General features: G+C 48.3%; 1 long non-coding RNA gene across 1 annotated transcript in view; it reads right to left on the bottom strand.

Annotated features, from left to right (window-relative positions):
• Nucleotides 1–2,292: 2,292 nt before the first annotated feature.
• Nucleotides 2,293–6,401, bottom strand: part of LOC129495542 (uncharacterized) — a 69,503-nt gene continuing 65,394 nt past the window's right edge. Inside the window, exon 9 of the long non-coding RNA XR_008661545.1 lies at nt 2,293–2,819. This is a non-coding gene — a long non-coding RNA (uncharacterized LOC129495542). The remainder of the gene's footprint in view (nt 2,820–6,401) is intronic.

Raw genomic sequence — 6,401 nt, 5'->3', positions numbered from 1 at the left:
GACTCTAAGGGGCTGTTCTTGTTGCCTGGCCATTCTCAGGACCTGGCTTGCACCTGCACCTGCCCATTCTCAGGACCTGGCTTGCACCTGCCCACATTTCACTGACTCCCCAGCACAGCCCCCGATGCGGGTGTTCTCACCCACATCACACAGATGAGGAAACGAGCCTCGGACTGGGTGAGGGACTTGTCCCAAACCCCCAATCACTGCCCACGGCCGGGGAGCCCCAAGCCTGTGCTCTCAGGGCTGCAAGGGCACCACTTCCTGTCCTGTCATGTCTCACTTACCAGCAGTTCACTTACGAACATTTTGTACCTGCTGAAAGCCACAGCCCTGCCTTAAGATACAAACCAACAGCACGTTATGATCACATCAGGAGTCCTCCACTCCGCGCTCAACGTGTCACCAAGCCAACCACGGAGTTACTTACCGCTGTGAACTGTGACCCCTTGCTAGGCCACGGCTGAGCAAACCCATAATTTTAAGATGCCTATTAAATATCCAACAGCTGGTGCGTGTTGACTGGAGTCACCCTTCCCCCATCGCTCAGGAGTTTTCCAACAACACAGAACATCTCCTATTTTTTGCCTCAGGCCTTTTAATTATTTGAAAGAAAAATATCACCAAAACATTGCTCTCCTTCGGGGGGGGGGTCGGAAAAAAGCAAAACAGCTGGGACACCTGGGTGGCTCAGTGGTTGAGCGCCTGCCTTCAGCCCAGGGCCTGCCTGATCCTGGAGACCCAGGATTGAGCCCCACATCCGGCTCTCTGCATGGAGCCTGCTTCTCCCTCTGCCTGTGTCTCTGCCCCTCTCATGAATAAATAAAATAAAAATCTTTTTTAAAAAAGCAAAAAAGCAAAACAGCTTGCGAACATTACTCCTGAAGACACCTGCACACACACACTCAAAGGCCCGCATCCCCAGGAGAGATGCACTTGAGCCCTAGGGGTCTCCACGCCTGGGGGTGGGGGGGCAGGGGGCAGGGGCAGGGGCTTGCTCACCTTCCCCTGAGCACGCACGCTCCTCGGCTCCAGCTCTAGCCTGGCCATCAGCGGGGACCCCCGCACCTCCTGCGGGCCCCCTCCCCAAGCCCCGCGAAGGCCGGAGTCCGCAGCAGGCCGCCCAGATGCGAGTGCCTGGCCTGCCACCTGGTGGACACGACGGGGAAGACGGGCCCCGAACGCCCGGGCCTGCGGATTACCCCTCTGCTCTGGAGAGGGCAGCAGGGGATGGGGATGCAGAAGGGCCGCAGATTGATTCGACAAAATTAAAGAGAACCCACGAGGGGGATCTGCGGATCATTTTTCCTCCCTATGATCAGAGCTTTGCAGGAGGGATGGTTGCAAGTTTTAAACGCTCGAAGTCCACACCACAGATGCATCTTGGATGAATGCGTGGCCCAGCGGTTACTAAAGTTTGGTGTGGAGGTCAGAATCTTCCAGGGACATCTTTAAAATGCAAATACCCCACCCACTCCAATCTATTTACTCAAAATCTAGGTCAAGCATCATTTATGTATCTGTTCTGATTGCAGTAAAAATCACGTAATATAAAATTTACCACCTTATCTAATCTTTTAACATCCAGTGAAGTACGGTGCATGGGATACGGCCCTGGGCTGCCAGGAATGAAGGTATCCTTTCTGGCCTCCGTAAGTGCACCAGCCCAGGAAGTGGAGGAAGAGAAGTGCAGCCTGCATTCCACTTTCCTAGCCAGCTGTCCTGACTCAAGACTCTGTCTCCTGCAGGAAAACCCACTTTGCCTGTGTAAATCTAGAAGTGGGGATGTTTCCTAATTCCCACAAAGATCCCATGAATTTTAGTTCTAACTTGGAAAACCAGGGACCAGTGTGGATCATGTGTGAAGGCCACCAGGAATCACCTGTACCAACTGGCAGGGACTGGGAGATCTGACATGACCTTCTTTCTACTCGTTTTCAAAGTTAGGATTATTGAAAGATTTCTGTTTGGTGACAAGGACTGAGACCATACAACCCCCACAGGCCAAGGTGACCTAGGGTATGTTCAAACACGGAAAGCCTGCAACACAACTGCTCCTACTCTGTTTTCCAGGAACTAGGCAAGCTCAGTGGCTCCTCTTCCTAACCAAGCCAAAGCCAGATTTCATTGTACTTCTCCAGGTAACATGACAATTATGGTCCTGTCCGCATCCCTTCCAGATAATCACGTCTTGGAAAGTTTATATCACATACATGGAATCATTCCAAAGCCCAAGCTGGGTGAGCATTGATTTCTTAGCTTTTTCTTTTTTTTAAGATTTTATTCATTTATTCATGAGAGACATACAGAGAGAGGCAGAGACACAGGCAGAAGGAGAAGCAGGTTCCCTGCAGGGAGCTTGAGGTGGGACTTGATCCCAGGACCCCAGGATCACGCCCTGAGCCAAAGGCAGATGCTCAACCACTGAGCCAGCTAGGCGTCCCATGGCTTTATATCTCAATTTGTTTATCCATTCATCCGTCAGTGGACAGTCGGGTTGCTTCTACCTTTCAACTGCTGTGAATAATGCTGCCATGAATATGGGTGCACAGATCTCTCTTCAAGACCTTGCTTTCCATTCTTTCGGATAAACACCCAGAGTGGGATTGCCGAATCACACAGTGGTCCTCTTTGGCACCTTTCATTTTCACAGGCCCCGTCAGTGACTGGGATACACAACAGAATTACTGAGGAGGTCCAGCTCCTAGCTACCCGGGGCGAATGTGAGAATGCCATTCCCGAGGCCTTGCTCCATCCTCCCCTAGGAAGGAATAAACCTGGAGCTCTGTGTTGTTCCAGGGACTCAACCTGTAGATAGCCTGGAAGAAAGAGATAATAATTAGGCAAATAAAGTAATTTCAAACAGTGATTAGTGCTGCAAAGAAAACAAAGCAGATTCAGTGGCAGAGTGACTCAGAGTGGCAGCTCCTCTAACAGTGACACCAATATTTAATGTAGCACCGACTGTGCCCCCAGGCCACGTCCTAAGGGCTTCATTTGTATTATCTTCTATCAACTGTACAACCATTTAATGATATAAGGACATCACCATCCCCATTTACAGCTGAGCAGGAGGAGATGTAGAGCAGTTAAGTGCTTGCTGAATATTACACAGCCCGCACAGGACAGAGCCAAGAATGGAAGTCAGGGAGGAGGCCTCTGGAGTCCCAGAGAGCAGGTGACATCTGAGCTGAGGCCTGAATGGCAAGGAAGCATCAGCCATGCACAGTTCTGGGACAGAACATTCCCAGGTAGCAAATGCGAAGCAGCAAGAACCTGCTTCCAGTACTGAAAGTGACTGAAGCAGCAGGTATAATCAGAGGGGAAAAGAGCACATGGGAGGTCAGGGGCAGATCATTAAAGATTTCATAACCAGAATGAGGAGGTTGGATTTTATTCTACTGACTCTGGGAAGCCACTGGAGAGTTTTAAGCCTGGGAGAGACCAGCTTTTGCTTTCCTTCCGATAGCTTGCTTTGGTGACATATATTACACACAGTTGCAACAAGAAACCAAATTCTGGTGGGGACCTTAGAGTCCAAGTTTCTGAGTTTCTTCATTCTTGGACAGATTTCACTAATATTCTCCACGTGGTTAGAATCTCTGAGGCTCACGCGTCACATCCATGAACATCTTCACACTGAGGCCAGCTCTCCTCGGCAACCATTACTTAACTGATGACCTACGTCCACCTTAACCACAGACTGTAATTTGCTTTCACCTCACCGTGCTATCATCACACCCCAAGGCCCTGGGAACAGCACTTGATTTTTTCAGAGCTCTGATTTCCCACCACAGGGGGACAAGATTACTTGCCCCCACTTAGGGAGACCTGCACGGACCTGTAGTTGCTGCAGGTGGGTTAATGAGTGTGAATTAGAAACTGCAACCCGATTAAGGAAATAACAGGCAGCCCACGGAATAGATGTGTTAGTATTTTACCTTGAAATGGCACTTACGGCTACATGAACTGGAGAAGATTATAAGAGCTCTTTTGGGCTTTTACATAAAGCATTTTCCCTCCTCAGAGGCAGGGCCATCATTGTAAGCCTGGGTCCCCAATGAGGGCAGACCTGTCCAGAACTGCTCATCCCTGAAGTTTTCATGGCATAACAATCTGCCTTTTATCTTAACCAACTCACCTCATCGCAAGAAAGTCTAAATCCTCTGCACTTCTCAACAGCACTCTGATTGCCCCAGAGGGACTGGCCTCTGTTGTGTGGGACAAGAAATCCAGGTGCCTAACCAATGGTGGTGACCACCCCCCACCCAATACTGGGAGCTGGATGAGTCCCTGCTCTGCTCCTCCTCTCACCAACTTGGCACAGGATGGTCATGTGACCTTCACCCGGGACATACGTCACCTTGGCTCAGCTGATCAAATCCTTGCCTCCCTGAGATGCTGAATCTTGGCTGAAGAACACAAGGTCTCACAAGGAACCAGAGTTCCAATGATATCAATGAGCAGAGCCTGCCATCCGCGTCTTCCAGAGCAATCTGGTGCCCAGATGCTCCTGCCCAGTTCTTCAGCTCTCACTTTACTCTTGGGAGCAGTCCCACAACCTTCCTAAAAAATAATTAGTCCTTTTATGCTAATATTAGCCAATGTTTCTGTTGCTTGCAACTAAAAAACGCAACTAGATACAATGAACACTCAGATTACAATTAGGTATCACCAAGCAACCTAATATCTGCAAGGACATACATGCATCTGCTATCCAAAAACACAATGGCAAAAAAAAGGGGGGGAGGGAAGGGAGTTAGTTTCCCTCACAATGAAAAGATCCAGAGACAGGGACTCCAGGGCTGGTACGATGTTCACATGGTCCAGGCTCCACCTATGCTTCTGCTCCAATATCTTTAACTCATGCTTTCACTTATGGGGTGTCCTTATGATCACAGATGGTCACTGTGGCTCTAGTCATCTCAGCCATGTTCCAGGTAGGACAGAGGGACAGGGAAGAGGCAAGGGTCCCCCAGCAGCAAGTGAGTGTTCTTGAAAAAAACTATGCTGGAAGTTACTTCTACCCACCTCATTGGCCCAACCTCAAGGAAACCTAGCAAATGAAGTTTTTTAAAAATTGGGCAAATTTCCTATTCTAATATACAGGAGCCCTATCCTACAAAGGAGAGAATGGATACTGAGTGGGCAACCAGCAATCTCTTTCAATATTGCTTTCCCAAAAATTGCTGCAGCTAGGGGCACCTGAGCTAGCTCAGCCAGGTAAGTGCCTTCAGCTCACATCATGATCTCAGGGTCCTGGGATTGAGCCCTACTGAACAGGGAGCCAGCGTCTCCCTCTGTCACTCTCTCTTTCTCTCAAATAAATAAATGATTCAATTTTAAATTTCTGAAGCTTCAGAAGGATATTCTGAGGATTCTCACTCATCTTTTCTCAAATAGTTTAGAAAACTCTGATTATGAAGAAAATGACAGAAAAGTGTCCATTTCCATAGACCTGACTTGGCATCATGGTTCCAGCACATCTTCATGGAATGCTTTGAACCAGATACCCAATCCTAAAAATGTAAAATCTGCCTCAATCAACAAGGACTGGCTGAGGTAACAACCCACAGTCCCATCTATGTCAAAGATGGTATAGAACTAACATTTCCAATAGATGAAGTGTCCAACTGCACTGCAAGACCACAAAAAAAAGATGCATTGGCCATAAAGTGAACAGAACTCTTACAGTTCTTAGCCTTGGCCCCAGGAAGAATTTGAATTGTGCCGTAAGCTTAGGCAGGAATCTGTCTACCTGTATTTCCTTAGAAATTAGAGAAGAGAAACTACCAGGAGCCAAAGCCAGGGGTGCACTCACCTGAGGCATCTGGGGAGGATGGGAGAAATTGTGACATTAAGGCAAAAACAGGTCTTTGTTCCTGCTGGAAGACAATTCTCCATGCATTTCTTGAGTTTCTGCACTTGTGGCAAGGGGAGACACTATCTTTTCCAGAATATCTACATAGAGAATAGCCTTAAGAAGACAGAAATTGTGTCTCTCTCCAGAACAAAGCATAAGTTTGCTTGCCCGTAGATAATGTCTCCCTCCAGAGCTAAGGGCAAGCATGCTTGTTTCCCACTATAAAAGATTCAGGCTCCCTCAACTCAGGATGTCTCTCCTGTAACACAGTTCCCTGTAATTGTGGGGGTCACCTGGCCCTCTCCATATGACCCTATGGAAATGGGATTCAGGAAACTGGCACAACCATGACACTCAGACTACTGCTATTGTGTGAAGTAACAAACTTCTTTGTCCTGAACCAGGAGTCCACCAGCATCCATAAAACTGCACCAGGGTAACTGGTTGGTTTGTGAGGTACAAGTTGGGTAAAATCCCAGACCCTTTAAAATCTTGATCTCTTTTTCCTCTTTGTCACCATGTTCCCCCATGAGTTCTC

The sequence above is a fragment of the Nyctereutes procyonoides genome, unplaced genomic scaffold (assembly GCF_905146905.1).
Source record: "Nyctereutes procyonoides isolate TBG_1078 unplaced genomic scaffold, NYPRO_anot_genome, whole genome shotgun sequence".
Lineage (NCBI taxonomy): Eukaryota > Metazoa > Chordata > Mammalia > Carnivora > Canidae > Nyctereutes > Nyctereutes procyonoides.
The sequence above is the reverse complement of the archived record's forward strand: the minus strand, read 5'-3'. Positions and strand labels throughout refer to the sequence as shown.